Raw genomic sequence first — 16365 nt, 5'->3', positions numbered from 1 at the left:
TGCAAACACCAAACCTAGGGAAAAATTCTTTCAAAAGCACCTTCGCTGTGGTAATGCCAGTATTATTCTTTGTGGGGTACGCCTCTATCCATTTACTGAAGGCACATACCACCACCAAGACATACTTTAAATTGTTGCAGTGTTCAAGCTGAATATAATCCATTTGTAGAACTTCAAAAGGTGCAGTTGGTGTAGCAAACCCTCCCGCAGGAGTTCGTGTCCCTTTTCCAGGATTGTATTGTAAACAGATCAAACAAGACTGTACTACTCTCTTAGCTGTACTGGAAATTCTGGATGCTCCCAAACATGCGTAAGCAACTTTGTTATTGTTGAAGCTCTAACATGTGCCAGCCCATGTGCCATCTGAACCATAGGTTGTACAAAAGCTATAGGCAATTTCCATTTATCCATCTGCTTATTCCGCCAACAGCCCTCATCATCCAATTCTCCTTCTTCAGACCATTGCTCGCGTTCTTTCACAGAAGCAGATTTCTGTATATCTAATACGTCTTGTCTAGCATTATGCCAACATTCAGCTTTGTGACTTCACTACATAGACAGAAGTAGTACTTCGCTGCATCGCAGTCTCACGTGCTACGCGGTCCGCAAGAGCATTACCTTGCCCTATCTTATCGGTCACTTTCTTGTGTGCACTACATTTCACAATAGCTATTTTCTTTGGATATGTCAATGCAGTCAAGTGGTTATGCACTAATTCTCCGTGCATTATCTGCATCCCGTGGGATGTGAGAAAGCCTCTCTCCTTCCGAAGCAAACCAAAATCATGAGCCACTCCAAAAGCATACCGGCTGTCTGTATAAATGTTCACACATAAGTCAGTACTAAGCTCACATACTCGTGTCAAACCTATTAGTTCAGCTGCTTGAGCTGACTTCTGTGGTATACGAGCTGTCTCCACTACCGTGTGTATTGTGGTGATTGCATATGCAACTGAGGTCGTACTATCTGGCAACTTCAAACAAGACCCATCAACCCACAATTCCCCGTCTACATCTGGAAGGGGCGTATCTTGTAAATCAATACGACCCTTTGTCTGTTCTTCGGTAAGGAATATACAATCATGTGTTTCTTGTGACTGAGGCTGAGTCACCGGATATGGCAACAAAGTGGCTGGATTTAGTGTTGCACATCTCTTCAGTGTAATGTGAGGAGCCAGCAATGTCAATTCATATCCTGTTATACGAGCGCTAGTTAAATGTTGTGTCTTTGTTTGATTTAAAAGAGCATCAACCGCATGGGGTACTAACACCAACAGCTCATGTGACAAAACTATCCCTTTACTCTCACGTATTGACACAGCTGTTGCCGCAACTGAACGTAAACACCCAGGCAACGCTCGAGCGACAGGATCAAGTACTGCTGAAAAATATGCACAGGGACGCTGTTTATCGCCATGTGTCTGTACTAAAACTTACAATGCACATCCATCTTTCTCGTGTACGTAAAGTGCAAAAGGCTTCATGTAATCTGGAGTACCTAACACTGGTGCTGAACAAAGGGCTTGTCGCAGCTGCCTGAAAGCAGTCTCACATTCATCTGTCCATGGGAGGGGCATTGGAGTATCTTTAGTCAAAAGTGCTAGCAAAGGTTTGACAATGTTTAAAAACCCTAATGTCCATTGCCTACAAAAAGAAGTAAGACCAAGGAATGCACGAACATCTTTCTGAGTAGAGGGTACTGGTGTGTCTAAAATTGCTTGAATATGATCTGATGTAAGTGCACGGCCCTCCTTAGACAAAAGGTGACCTAAATAGGTTACCCTTGGTCTACAATATTGCAATTTCTTTTGTGACACTTTATGATGGTGTGAAGCAAGAAAAGAAAGTAAGGACAAAGTGCACTTTTCACATTGCTCAGGGGTATCAGCTGCCAACAAAATATCATCGACATATTGTATGAGAGCCACACCGTCAGGCAAAACAAAAGAATCAAGTTGTCCAAATTCATAGTACAAGAACTAATTGCTCCCTCAGCTTTCTCATAAAAGGTGGCTATATTTTTCCGCGGGTCAGGTAATGCCATTTTAAGTGCCATTACATCTGCCCTATTCCAAGGAGTATACACCCAATTATAAATAAAATAACCCTTAGCATTAACAAATGTTTTATCATCACTTGTACCCGATCCTCTAGGAGGAACATACAAAGGTGCGGCCTCCCGCATTGGTTTCGAGTGAACTATCATAATCTTATCTGTTCCAAAGATGGAAGCTTGCACCCCGCTGGTCTGAGATGTCCGTGCAACTACGTCCACGGCCCTTTTCTCCTCTCGCAAACCGTCTGCTGCAACACATAATTTCACCAAACGCCTGATTGCATCAGCCACCTGGGAGAAAACAAAAAGACAATCACGCATTTGCTTATGATCAGCTGCTACATCATCGGGCTCTAACTCATCAGAATATTTCCAGAATAGTTCAATAACTTCTGTGCCAAATGCCTCAGTAAAATATAGCTGCTCCTTTTCCGTCCACCCTTTCATGTTGTCTAAAAGTTCAGAAGCAGAGACAACGCTACGAATTGTTTTACGAGCAATAGATCTCAGCTCAGACGCACGGTCAGCAGGCAACATAGAGCGACTGTCTCGCATCTTCTGTTGCTCCGAACTGGAGACCTTAGCTAACTCATGAGGGACAGAAGGAACGACATATGGAGGTGGAGGGCGATCTAGTAACAAAAAATCATCATGTGGTTTATTAAGGATAGGATAGAGAGGTTGCCTAACTGTGTATTGGCCGGTTACCTGTAATTTACGTTCTTTCTCTTCTATCGCCTTTAAGTCATTTCTTTCTTTCTCTCTTCCAATGCCTTCACATGTACATTCTTCAGCTGCTCTTTCTCAAGCAGGGCTTGCTCACGCTTCACTCGTCCACGCACTTCTTTCTCCCACATTCGTACACAGTCAAACATATCTTGCCTAGACTTTCGCTTACACATACATTGTTCCACATACTCAATCTTTCGCAAATCAAATGACCCATGCATAGGCCAACGTAACTCAGGATCCGCACGAGTGTATTTATTCCATAATGTGCTGTACATTATAGAAGAAAGACCATATTTAACATACATATCTCTATTGGGCGTCCCCTCTGGGGGTGCCGGTTACGATTCTTCCAGTCTCAAATTGGTACCATTACAAAAGCAACACATCCTACAAAGTGCGCTAAAAACAGGCATGCCAAAAATAGTGCAGAATATGCAATATTATAATCAAAGTAGCACTTAAGGTGGCGTTCAAATCAAAATTAAATTGGAGAAAATTCTCCTCATTACCTGCCTATATAAATTGCAATTTATATATCAATTCAAAGGACACAAATTGACTAGTCACCCAAAACACGAGAGCCACAGTAAGTAGTGCTAAACTACATTACCAAACAAAGGCATCAAAACCCACAGCAAGTGCTGCAAAACGGCTCTTACCAATCACAGGGTGTCCAGGTTCCAACTGCCAAGTTCTAAAATCAACCAAATGGTCACTGCATTACGAATGAACAAAAAGGATCTCAGTCGAGGACCGGCGCCACCTGGATGGTCAAGTCAGAAGGAAGGGAAAAACGCTGAGGTTGCCAAGACTCGGGTCTCCTCAGGCATTGATCGTCGGCAGCTAGATCCCAATCCTTTGTCGCGACCAATCCGTTGGGCGTCCGAGTCGCCGATGAGTCCCTGTTCGGGCACCAATTTGTTGAAGTAAGCCTCAGCAAGGCCTACTAGTGCAAGGGGTTCACCTTTCTCTGCACAAAGTCCTCAGACCATGTAGGAAGAAGTTGGCACAGAAACTGAAATAAAAGACAAAAGTTTATTAAACCTCATGAGGTGGTACTACAGTTCAAACAGCACCCTTCGGTAATGTTTGAAGTAGCACACTGAACTGAGAAAGCATGGTCCTTTTATACCCACGCAGGGGCTAAAAAGGAAGTGGCACAATTATAGAAGCAAGACTTCTTACATATAAGGTCATGTGGAAATGCACAGTCGACAGGTAGGAGGAGCTTGACAGTTTTCAAGGACTAACAGCTGCAGACCTTACTGGGCATGTGCGAAGTGGGAGATGCTAAATATAACTTGTCACTAGGCAGATTTTCAAGAGTAGTTAACAGAAAGGTAGGACAGAGCACATGGTGAGCACATGGCAGCATGTGGCAAAGAAAATGGCTGCCATGAATACAAAATGGATTCCGCGAAATGTTCACAATAGTTGCTAAATACAAGATGTCTTCTGCTAATGCTTAATCTAATCGCTGCTAAACTACAACACCTTGGGGTGGGGTCAACACATTTTTAAATTAGGTGGCCCCTGGGCCCAATATTTTAATGAAGGGGAGGGAGACACCAGGCCCTCCTCTTCAAGCCTAAAAAAGGCCCCAGGGACCCCATCCCCTAGGATTGAATTCTCAAAAAAGGTGAGGGGGCTCCACAGCCCACCTCCCCTAGCCTTAAAAGGCCCTGGGGACAACATTACCTGGGGCTGCAACACTACTTTAAAGAGAAGAGGCTGAATGCCCCTGTTCCCAACCCTTTAAAGACCCCAGGGACCCCATCTCCCGGGGCCAGCTCAGTTACTGTGTCCCTGGGAGCCCATGTCTGCTCCCAGCTGGCGCGTGGGAGCAGACTTCTGTTTCAGAACTAGAAATTGCATAAATAGCAGCTCCGTCCATGCAGGAGCAATGCTGGCTCCTGCACCATGCCGGGAGTCGGCTTGGGCAGCGGGGTCCGTTGGGCTCCCCCCGCAGCCTCCAATGTGCTGCTTCATGGGTGCCTCGGGTGGGTATCGGGCCACCCACCTATAAGTAAGAGATGCCCCAGCGATAGCTCACGGAAGGGGGGCTGTGCGGTTCCCCTCGCCTAAACTATGGTATTCAGCCCTGGGGGATGGGGTTCCTAGGGCCTAATAAAGCTCATGGAGGGAGTTCACGCCCTGTGGTGAACACCCTGCTATGTACAGCCAAAGGTTGTGCACAATGTGGGGTTGGCTGCCTGCAGTGGGGGGATGACCACAGGGCTTGACTACAGGCCAGACCTTGTGGCCAACCCCATGCCATGTATGACCAAAGGCTTTGGGCAGCATGGGGTTGGTTGCCTTTGTGGGGATTGGCCAGAAGGGCTGCATGGGGTTGGCTGCCTTTGAGGGGATTTTCCAGAAGGGCTGGCCTATGGCAAGACCCTGTGACCAACTCCCTACCACACACGCCTGAAAGCCGTGCTCAACAGGATATTGGGTTTACATGTGGTAAAAAATATTACGTTACCATAAAAACCCTACAAAGTAACTAAAAAAAAGGTGTAAGTAACATAATAGGTGAAAATCTCAGTGACCATGTAAAGGTTTAAGCATACAAAACCACTGAAATTTACAAGTCATAGTTATCTCTGGTAACTATAACTCGTGCCCTAAGGTACCTATAACTCACAGGCTCGCCATGCACTGCTAATTACACCATATATTCCATCATTAATGACATCGTCTATGATATCATTGATAGTATCACTGCAACATTTGCAATGAAATCATTGATACAAAAACTGTGCATGGTGGGGTGCGAGATATAGTTGTCTTAGGGCATGACTCATAGTTAAGAGAGTTAGGCCCATATTTATACTTTTTGACGCAAAACTGCGCTAACGCAGTTTTGCGTCAAAAAAATTTGCGCCGGCTAACGCCATTCTGAAGCACCATGCGGGCGCCGTTTTTATTGAATGACGTTAGCCGGCGTTAGCCGCCGGCGCCGTCTGGTGTGCGTTAAAAAAAACGACGTACACCAGGCAGCGCCGGCGTAGGGGGATATGGGGCTTGGGCGTCAAGAAATGGTGAAAGTCAGGTTGAGGCAATTTTTTCGCCTCAACCAGATTTGCGCCATTTTTTTTCACTCCCAACCCCCATAGAAATGACTCCTGTCTTAGCAAAGACAGGAGTCATGCCCCCTTGCCCAATGGCCATGCCCAGGGGACTTCTGTCCCCTGGGCATGGTCATTGGGCATAGTGGCATGTAGGGGGGCACAAATCAGGCCCCCCTATGCCACAAAAAAAAACAAAAAAAAACACTTACCTGAACTTACCTTAATGTCCCTGGGATGGGTCCCTCCAGCCTTGGGTGTTCTCCTGGGGTGGGCATGGGTGACAGGGGGTGTCCCTGGGGGCATGGGGGGGCACCTCTGGGCTCCTTCAGAGCCCACAGGTCCCTTAACGCCTGCCTTTTGCAGGCGCTAAAAAACGGCGCAAAAGCGGGCGTACGTCATTTTTTTTGACCCGCCCACTCCCGGCCGTGAATTTTGCCTGGGAGTATAAATCCGACGCACATGCCTCGGAGTCGATTTTTTAGACGGGAACGCCTACCTTGCATATAATTAACCCAAAGTAGGTGTCCACGCTAAAAAATGACGCTAACTCCATGGACTTTGGTGCTAGACGCGTCTAACGCCAAAGTATAAATATGGAGTTAGTTTTGCGTCGAAATTGCGTAAAAAAAAACGACGCAATTCCGGCGCAAACGGAGTATAAATATGCCCCTTAATTTCATGGGTTTTCTACGTTTATAATGTTATGTTGTCACTGAAATTCGTACCAAACTGTAACATTGCTTTAATCTTAGTTTTTCAGTGAATTTATACACATATGTGTGTAATTACTTAGTGCCAGTAGATAGTTATAGTTAGGACCATGCTTCCATAGAAAAAGCATTTTTTGACTTGCCTATATCTTTGGCACTGTTTGACAAATCTACACAAATTTTCCAAAAAAATTGGGTTATTAGTTGATGGGGCTAGGCACCCACCTCACATATTAACCACAATGCTTGTTAGGGTGAATCACTAAAGTCACTCAGTTAACCTGAGTGCAACTCCTGGTAGCTATGGCACAGAGCAGACAAGCTTAACTTAGAGGCAATGTGTGAAGTACTTATGCAGTACTAAAACAGTTATAAAGATGAAACGCAATACAATTTCCTAAAATTAATTGGTGAAAAAAATCAAATTCAGTATACAAAATTACACTAAATGTACAAAAAAACACTAATGGGAACTGGAGATATGACTTTTTCAGTAAAAAATAGCACCAAGAAGCACAAAATGTCAATGATAATGAATGGTTGCAATAGAACAGTACCTTGGCGCAATTTGATTTTGACTGTAGTGGATTATGGGTCGGATATACCAAACAGGCTCATCCTAAGCAAATGATTTTACCTTCAGACTTAGGGGCTGATTTGGGGGTATCTTTACCACCAACATAATGGTCTGCCCGCCCGCCCGATTTAAATGTTGGTGTACCTTTGGTGTAACCTCATCGGAGACTATTCCGTCTTCACCATGGTTATACTCCTCTGATAGCCCGATGAGATAACCTAATTTAGATTGGAGGACATACAGGTCACTTTTCACAGCCCATCATTGCCAGAAAAATCCTGGTGGTAACGGGCAGTGAAAACAGGGGTGGTAACTCCCATGGCAAGGGGACAATGTTTTTTTATTTAAAAAAAGAAAATCCCCTTTTGGAATTTTCTTTTTGAAAATGAAAAAAATAAGTTTGATGGCTTTTTCATGCTAAAGGCGCCGTGCGTCAAAGTTAAGAAAGCATTGTCAGGAACCGCTGTTACGGTGTTTCTAGCCAGAGCTGCAGAAATTACTGCAGGCTTGTAGGAAAGTACCTCCTTGCCTGGCATGTTACCCCTATATTTCACTGTATATATGTTGGTTTAGTCTATGTGTCACTGGGAGGCAGGGCCCCAGTGCTCATAAGTATGTGCCCTGTATGTGTTCCCTGTGTGATGCCTAACTGTCTCACTGAGGCTCTGCTAACCAGAACCTCAGTGGTTATGCTCTCTCTGCTTTCCAAATTTGTTACTAACAGGCTAGTGACTAAATTTACCAATTCACATTGGCATACTGGTACACCCATATAATTCCCTAGTATATGGTACCTAGGTACCCAGGGTATTGGGGTACCAGGAGATCCCTATGGGCTGCAGCATTTCTTTTGCCACCCATAGGGAGCTCTGACAATTCTTAACGTCCACGTTATTTCACAGCCATTTACCACTGCACTTAAGTAACTTATAAGTCACCTATATGTCTAACCTTCACCTGGTGAAGGTTGGGTGCAAAGTTACTTAGTGTGTGGGCACCCTGGCACTAGCCAAGGTGCCCCCACATCGTTCAGGGCAAATTCCCCGGACTTTGTGAGTGCGGGGACACCATTACACGCGTGTACTGTACATAGGTCACTACCTATGTACAGCGTCACAATGGTAACTCCGAACATGGCCATGTAACATGTCTAAGATCATGGAATTGTCACCCCAATGCCATTGTCTAGCAGAGAACCCGGGTACTGCCAAACTGCCTTTCCGGGGTCTCCACTGCTGCTGCTGCCAACCCCTCAGACAGGTTTCTGCCCTCCTGGGGTCCAGGCAGCCCTGGCCCAGGAAGGCAGAACAAAGGACTTCCTCTGAGAGAGGGTGTAACACCCTCTCCCTTTGGAAATAGGTGTAAAGGCTGGGGAGGAGTAGCCTCCCCCAGCCTCTGGAAATGCTTTGATGAGCACAGATGGTGCCCATCTCTACATAAGCCGGTCTACACCAGTTTAGGGATCCCCCAACCCTGCTCTGGTGCGAAACTGGACAAAGGAAAGGGGAGTGACCACTCCCCTGACCTGCACCTCCCAGGGGAGGTGCCCAGAGTTCCTCCAGTGTGTCCCAGACCTCTGCCATCTTGGAAACAGAGGTGTTTGTGGCACACTGGACTGCTCTGAGTGGCCAGTGCCAGCAGGTGACGTCAGAGGCTCCTTTTGATAGGCTCTTACCTCTCTTGGTAGCCAATCCTCCTTCCTAGGTAGCCAAACCTCCTTTTTTGGCTATTTAGGGTCTCTGCTTTGGGGATCTCACCAGATAACGAATGCAAGAGCTCATCAGAGTTCCTCTGCATCTCCCTCTTCACCTTCTGCCAAAGGATCGATCGCTGACTGCTCAGGACGCCTGCAAAACCACAACAAATTAGCAAGACGACTACTAGCAACCTTGTATTGCTTCATTCTGCCGGCTTTCTCAACTGTTTCCAGGTGGTGCATGCTCTGGGGTTAGCCTGCCTCCTCTCTACACCAGGAGCTCTGAAGAAATCTTCCGTGTGTCGACGGAATCTTCCTCCTGCAACCGCAGGCACCAAAAGACTGCATCACCAGTCCTCTGGGTCCCCTCTCAGCATGACGAGCGTGGTCCCTGGAACTCAGCAACTCTGTCCAAGTAAATCCCACAGTCCAGTGACTCTTCAGTCCAAGTTTGGTGGAGGTAAGTCCTTGCCTCCCACGCTAGACTGCATTGCTGGGTACCGCGTGATTTGCAGCTGCTCTGGCTCCTGTGCACTCTTCCAGGATCTCCTTTGTGCACAGCCAAGCCTGGGTCCCTGACACTCTAACCTGCAGTGCACAACCTTCTGAGTTGTCCTCCGGCGTCGTGGGACTCCCTTTTGTGACTTTGCGTGGACTCCAGTTCACTCTTCTTCTACGTGCCTACGTGCTTCGGCAGGTGCTGCCTGCTTCTGTGAGGGCTCCCTGACTTGCTGGGAGCCCCCTCTGTCTCCTCCTCTAAGTAGCAAGATCCTGGTCCCTTCTGGGCCACAGCAGCACCCAAAAACCTCTACTGCAACCCTTGCAGCTAGCAAGGCTTGTTTGTGGTCTTGCTGCATGGGAACACCTCTGCGAGCTTCATTGCAACGTGGGACATCCATCTTCCAAAGGAGAAGTTCCTAGTCCGCTTCTTTCTTGCAGAACTCCAAGCTTCTTCCAACAGGTGGCAGCTTCCTTGCACCCTCAGCTGGCATTTCCTGGGCTCCTGCCCACTCTCGACACTGTTGTGACTATTGGACTTGGTCCCCTTGTCTTACAGGTACTCAGGTCCAGAAATCCACTGTTGTTGCATTGCTGGTGTTTGTTCTTCCTGCAGAATCCCCCTATCACGACTTCTGTGCTCTCTGGGGGTAGTAGGTGCACTTTACACCTACTTTTCAGGGTTTTGGGGTGGGCTATTTTTCTAACCCTCACTGTTTTCTTACAGTCCCAGCGACCCTCTACAAGCTCACATAGGTTTGGGGTCCATTCGTGGTTCGCATTCCACTTTTGGAGTATATGGTTTGTGTTGCCCCTATACCTATGTGCTCCTATTGCAATCTATTGTAACTTTACACTGCTTGCATTACTTCCTTTTGCTATTACCTGCATAATTTTGGTTTGTGTACATATATCTTGTGTATATTTCTCATCCTTATACTGAGGGTACTCACTGAGATACTTTTGGCATATTGTCATAAAAATAAAGTACCTTTATTTATAGTATATCTGTGTATTGTGTTTTCTTATGATATTGTGCGAATGACACCAGTGGTATAGTAGGAGCTTTACATGTCTCCTAGTTCAGTCTAAGCTGCTTTGCCATAGCTACCTTCTATCAGCCTTAGCTGCTAGAAACACCTCTTCTACACTAATAAGGGATAACTGGACCTGGCACAAGGTGTAAGTACCTCTGGTGCCCACTACAAACCAGGTCAGCCTCCTACATTGGTTGTGCAGCGGTGGGATAAGTACTTGTAACTACTTACCACTTTGTCATTGTGTACTTTTCATAAGAGAATAATATACAAAACAAGTTCAGTGTATGTACACATAACCAAAAAGGTTTGCTTTTCTCCTCTTGCACTTTCTACTAAGTGCTGAAAAGTACTCAAAAACTTCTAAAAAGTTTCTAAAAAGTTGAAAAAGTTTTTTTTCTCTGTTCTTTAAAAAGTCCTGAAACTTTTTCTTTCTTCTCACTGTCTCTAAACCTTCTTCTATCATGTCTGATGTAGGGGCCGCTCTTAAAATGGTCAATACTACCTATGACAATTTAAATGTCAAGAGCCTAAGGAGCCTCTGCCTAGATAGAGGTTTAGTGATAGGAAAGAACCCTACAAGAGAGTTTCTATGTATCATGCTCATTGTGAATGATGAGTCCCTAGCAGGCACTTCAAATGAGAAGTTAATAGATGGCTCCCTTTCTGACTCAGGGGAACTCCTTGAGGGAGGTGGGGAGAGTTCTGTTCCAAATCTGCCCCTTAGCAGACCACCTAGCAATGCTAGTAGTAATAGAAGCTCCCATCATAGTAGGGGTGTCTTCATTCCTGGAGGCCAGGTTGTTAGAGTCCAGTCAGTTAGGGACAGATCTCCCTCTGTTGTGTCCAATTTATCTTCTGTGTCCAAACATTCCCAACCCACCCACCCTGAAGACAACATGTTAGAATGGGAACTCAAAAAGTTGAGAGTGGAAGAGACCAGACTGAAGCTTAAACAGCAACAGCTGGCTCTAGACAGGGAATCCCTAGACCTGGAGAAGGAGAGACAGAGATTGGGGTTTGGACCCCATGGTGGCAGCAATAGCAGTATTCCTGATAGTAATCCTGTTAGAGAGCATGATTCCAGGAATCTGCACAAGATAGGTCCCCCTTACAAGGAGGGGGATGACATCAACAAGTGGTTTGCTGCACTTGAGAGGTCCTGTATGGTACAAGGGGTCCCTCAAAGGCAGTGGGCTGCTATATTGTGGCTATCTTTCAATGGAAAGGGTAGGGATAGGCTTCTTACTGTTAGAGAAAGTGATGCTAACAATTTTGCAGTTTTGAAGGATGCACTCTTGGATGGATTTGGCTTAACCACTGAACAATACAGGATTAAGTTCAGAGACACCAGAAAAGAGTCCTCACAAGACTGGATAGACTTTGTTGACTGTTCAGTGAAGACCTTGGAAGGGTGGTTATATGGCAGTAAAGTTTCTGACTATGAAAGCCTGTATAATCTTACTCTGAGAGATCATATTCTGAATAACTGTGTGTCTGACTTGTTACACCAATATCTAGTGGACTCAGATCTGACCTCTCCCCAAGAATTGGGAAAGAAGGCAGACAAAAACCTCAGAACAAGAGTGAACAGAAAAGTTCATACAGGCGGTGACAAGGATGGCAAGAAGAAGGATGGTAAGTCTTCTGACAAGGGTGGGGACAAAAGCAAAACTGAGTCTTCATCAAGCCCACAAGAATCCTCTGGTAGGGGTGGTGGGATCAAATTCTCTTCCAATAATCAAGTTAAAAAGCCTTGGTGTTATTTGTGTAAAGTCAAAGGCCATTGGACAACTGATGCCAGTTATCCAAAGAAAAACACCAAACCTCCCACCACCACAACCCCTACTGCAAATTCTAGTGCCCTTAGTAATAGCAGTGGTGGTGGGAGCAAACCTACTAATAGCCAATCCAAGGGAGTACCTGGGCTCACTTTTGGTAATTTAGTTGGGGTTGGTCTTGTTAGGGAGACCACAGAGGCTGTGTTTGTCTCTGAAGGTGCCATTGATTTGGCCACCTTGGTTGCTTGTCCCCTTAATATGGATAAGTACAAGCAACTTCCCCTAATAAATGGTGTTGAGGTTCATGCCTATAGGGACACAGGTGCCAGTGTTACCATGGTAATAGAGAAACTGGTACACCCTGAACAACACCTACTTGGTCATCAGTACCAAGTGACAGACGCTCATAACAACACTCTTAGCCACCCCATGGCTGTTGTGAATCTCAACTGGAGGGGGGGGTTACTGGTCCAAAGAAAGTTGTGGTTGCTTCAGATTTACCTGTAGACTGTCTACTAGGAAATGATTTCGAGACATCAGCTTGGGCAGAAGTGGAGTTGAAGGCTCATGCAGCAATGCTAGGCATTCCTGGGCATATCTTTGCTTTGACAAGGGCTCAGGCCAAAAAGCAAAAAGGACAGGGTAACTTGGATCCTGGAACAATGGACCAAGTGCTCCCTAAAACTAGGGGTAGCAAGGGTAAATCCCTACCCACTATCCCTCCCTCTACAGATGATTCTCCTTCTGAGGAAGAAGAATTTCCTCCCTGTGCAGAACCTTCACCAGATGAGCTGGCAGTAGACACTGCTGAGCTTTTGGGTGGAGGGGGGCCTGCCAGGGAAGAGCTGAGTGTGGCACAGCAATCCTGTCCCACATTAGAGGGTCTAAGACAGCAAGCTGTCAAGCAGCAAAATGGAGATGTCAGTGACTCACATAGAGTTTACTGGGAGGACAACCTCTTGTACACAGAGGCAAGGGACCCAAAACCTGGAGCAGCCAGGAGATTGGTCATTCCCCTGCAGTACAGAGAGTTCCTCCTAACTCTGGCACATGACATTCCTTTGGCTGGGCATCTGGGCCAGATCAAAACATGGGAAAGGCTTGTCTCCCTGTTTCACTGGCCTAGGATGTCAGAGGACACAAAAGATTTTTGTAAGTCTTGTGTAACCTGCCAAGCCAGTGGCAAGACTGGTGGCACACCAAAGGCTCCCCTTATTCCACTACCTGTGGTTGGGGTCCCCTTTGAAAGGGTAGGGGTTGACATAGTTGGCCCCCTTGACCCTCCTACTGCCTCAGGCAATAGGTTTATTTTGGTGGTTGTGGACCATGCCACAAGATATCCTGAAGCAATTCCTCTAAGGACCACTACAGCACCTGCAGTGGCAAAAACCCTCCTGGGAATCTTTTCCAGGGTGGGTTTCCCAAAAGAGGTTGTATCAGACAGGGCTAGCAACTTTATGTCTGCATACTTGAAAGCTATGTGGAAGGAATGTGGTGTAACCTACAAATTCACCACACCTTATCACCCACAGACCAATGGACTGGTAGAGAGGTTTAATAAAACTCACAAAGGAATGATAACGGGACTACCTGAAAAACTCAGGAGGAGATGGGATGTCCTGTTACCTTGCCTCCTTTTTGCTTACAGGGAGGTACCCCAGAAAGGAGTGGGGTTCAGCCCCTTTGAACTCCTCTTTGGGCACCCTGTAAGAGGTCCACTAACACTTGTGAAGGAGGGTTGGAAACCCAGCCAAGAGCTCCAGAAGCAATGGCATAACAAGAAGGCTGTTCTGATTCAGTACCAACCAGGACAGAAGGTGTGGGAATTGGAGCCTGTGGCCCCAAGAGCACTCCAGGACAAATGGAGTGGACCCCATCTAATTGTTGAGAAAAAGGGTGAAGTTACCTATCTGGTAGACCTGGGCACTGCCAGGAGTCCCTTTAGGGTGATTCATGTCAACCGCCTAAAACCCTACTATGACAGGGCTGATCTCACCCTCCTCATGGCAACAGATGAAGGACAGGAAGAAGAGAGTGACCCTCTCCCTGATCTCTTCTCCTCCACTGAAGAGGATGCTCTAGTGGAGGGAGTAGTGTTAGCAGATTGTCTGACTGCAGAACAGAAAGACAACTGCATAAATCTCCATGGACAGTTTTCTGAACTCTTTTCAACTGTGCCTGGCACCACATATTGGTGTGAACACACAATTGATACTGGAGACAGCATGTCTGTCAAAAGTAAAATCTATAGGCAGCCTGACCATGTCAGAGACTGCATAAAACAAGAGGTTCAGAAAATGCTTGATCTAGGAGTGGTTGAACCTTCTGAAAGCCCATGGGCGAGTCCTGTGGTGCTTGTACCAAAGCCTGACTCAAAAGATGGAAAAAGGGAGATGAGGTTTTGTGTAGATTACAGAGGTCTCAACCAGGTAACAAAAACTGATGCTCACCCTATACCCAGGGCAGATGAGCTCATAGATACACTGGCATCTGCCAAGTATCTAAGCACCTTTGATTTTTTTACTGCAGGGTATTGGCATATCAAATTGGCTGAGGATGCTAAACCTAAAACTGCATTTTCAACTATAGGAGGGCACTACCAATTTACAGTGATGCCCTTTGGTTTGAAAAATGCAGCTGCCACTTTTCAGAGGTTGGTGAACACAGTCCTGCAAGGGTTGTGTCAACACTAGAGCAGTACGCGCTCTATTGGCGACAAAAATGCAAAAACCCAGCACTCTCTAAACAACATAAGATATGCATTGTGCTGATATGTTGTGGTTTAACCTTTTGCATTGCAGAGTTCAATCCTTAAAACTTATTTTTAATATGCTTACAAATACTGTTCCTTTGCAATGTATTGCTGCAGGTTTTCAGAGTGTGTTAGGGTGTGGCCCCTTTCCAGGGCCTTACAGAGACTTTCCCTGCAACATGCCTGGGCGTGGTTCTGGGGCTGGGCCAAGACTCTATAAAAGAGAGCCAGCCCAACTCCCAGTGCTCACAATTCAGACGTCCCGGTGCAGAGCAGCAGCTTCTTCCTGAACTCCTGTCCCGGGGGCCTATTTGGATCTTCCAGTCTTCTGCCCTTCATCCTTCATTGGTGATCATTGTTCCAGGCGGTAAGACGGTGGTTGGACTGTCCCAACACCGTTATTGAGAATTTTCATATTCTTGGTTTAATTCTTAAATGAGTAACAGATTACTTGCGCACTACCATTTCTTGACATTTATATGGTAGTTTACAAATAGGCAAGACACGCGATTTGTTTCATAAAGGTTTGACTTTGTTATTCATTGCGTGCTACCATTTCTTGACATTGGCATGGTGGCTTAAGAATCGGCAAGACGCACGATTCGTTTTATGGTGTTTAAACATTGTTGTCCCTTGCGTGCTACTATTTCTTGACATTTACATGATGTTTTTTACGAATTGGCAAGACGCGCAACTCGTTTCATGAGGATTTAACTTTGTTGTTCATTGCGCACTACCATTTCTTGACATTTACATGGTGGCTTAAGAATCGGCAAAAGAAGCGCGATTCGTTTCATTGTACTTTGATCTTGTTATTTATTGTGAGCTGTTATTTCTTGACATTTACATCGCGTTTTACGAATCGGCAAGACGCGCGATTCGATTAATGATGATTTGACTTTGATGTTCATTGCGTGCTACCATTTCTTGGTATTTTACATGGTGACACTCGAATCGGCAAGACGCACTATTCTCTCCTCGAGATTATTTCATGTTATTTATTGTATGCCACTATTTTAAGATATTTATTATGTAATATTCGAGTTGACAAGTTATGTGATTTGTTTCCTGAATCCATATTGTGTTATTCATGGTGCACAATCCTTTTATGGTGTTTACTATATATATATATATATATATATGCAATATGCGCAATTTGTGTTGAAATATTTTAAGAGTACACAGAAGGCCAGAGTTTCTAGATGCAATATTGTATGGTCCTCAAAACAGGATTTATATGACTGGTTTAAAATTTAGTCAGAATGTTTTTCTGATTCTCATGTAAAGGAAAGTACTTGAATAAGAAAGTTTTCATTTAATTCATCTTGATTCCCCTACAGGTATCTGGCCATCTTGAAACTTAGTCATTTTAAACTTAACTCTTAGATTGTTCATGTTTTCAGAGTGACTAGGCTTAGAATCATAGTCTAGTATTGATTTCAGGAGATAAAAT

The sequence above is a fragment of the Pleurodeles waltl genome, chromosome 7 (genome assembly GCF_031143425.1).
Source record: "Pleurodeles waltl isolate 20211129_DDA chromosome 7, aPleWal1.hap1.20221129, whole genome shotgun sequence".
NCBI classification, from domain to species: Eukaryota; Metazoa; Chordata; class Amphibia; order Caudata; family Salamandridae; genus Pleurodeles; species Pleurodeles waltl.
Note: the sequence above shows the minus strand (reverse complement) of the source record.